A 573-nucleotide genomic window follows, 5' to 3' on the forward strand; every position below is an offset into this window, starting at 1 on the left:
TAATTACTACCCAAGGTGTCTAGTTTCCCTATCTCATAAGAATTGTGTGTGAATATGATACAGGAATTCGGTCAACCTCAGTCAAAATGACGTTGCCTCTGTCTAAGGGCGACTTAAAACATCACCCAGAATAGTAATTCAATGTGGCAACTTTTAAGTGAAATCACTTCCTGTCTGCTTACCATTGCTATTTATTAGTACTCAATTATATGTATGGACTAAGTTCATGATGATGACACATACCAGATAGGAATGATTTTTTAATACTACAAAGGTAGCACTTTTCAAACCTATGACCTGGAAGTGAGAGACTTTAAATTCCATTAATGATTTCTTGAGACAGCAGCCACCCCACTGTGAAGTCCAGGGAAAGGTGTGCATCTGTTGTTAATATATTATCTTAATGTTCCAGCCGTCTGCCCAAATAAAAACCAGAATCAGGAGGTATTAAAATAAGTGTCCTTTCAGAAAGGGAGATAGATTAGGATGTAAAATTACAGAGCCCTTTTCTAAGATTCAATAACTAGCAGAGTAAAATCTTTTCTTGTGCTATGGTTACATTTTGGCTTTCTT

This window comes from Puma concolor, chromosome D4, assembly GCF_028749965.1.
Source record: "Puma concolor isolate L17-30 chromosome D4, mPumCon1.1.hap2, whole genome shotgun sequence".
Classification (NCBI taxonomy): Eukaryota; Metazoa; Chordata; class Mammalia; order Carnivora; family Felidae; genus Puma; species Puma concolor.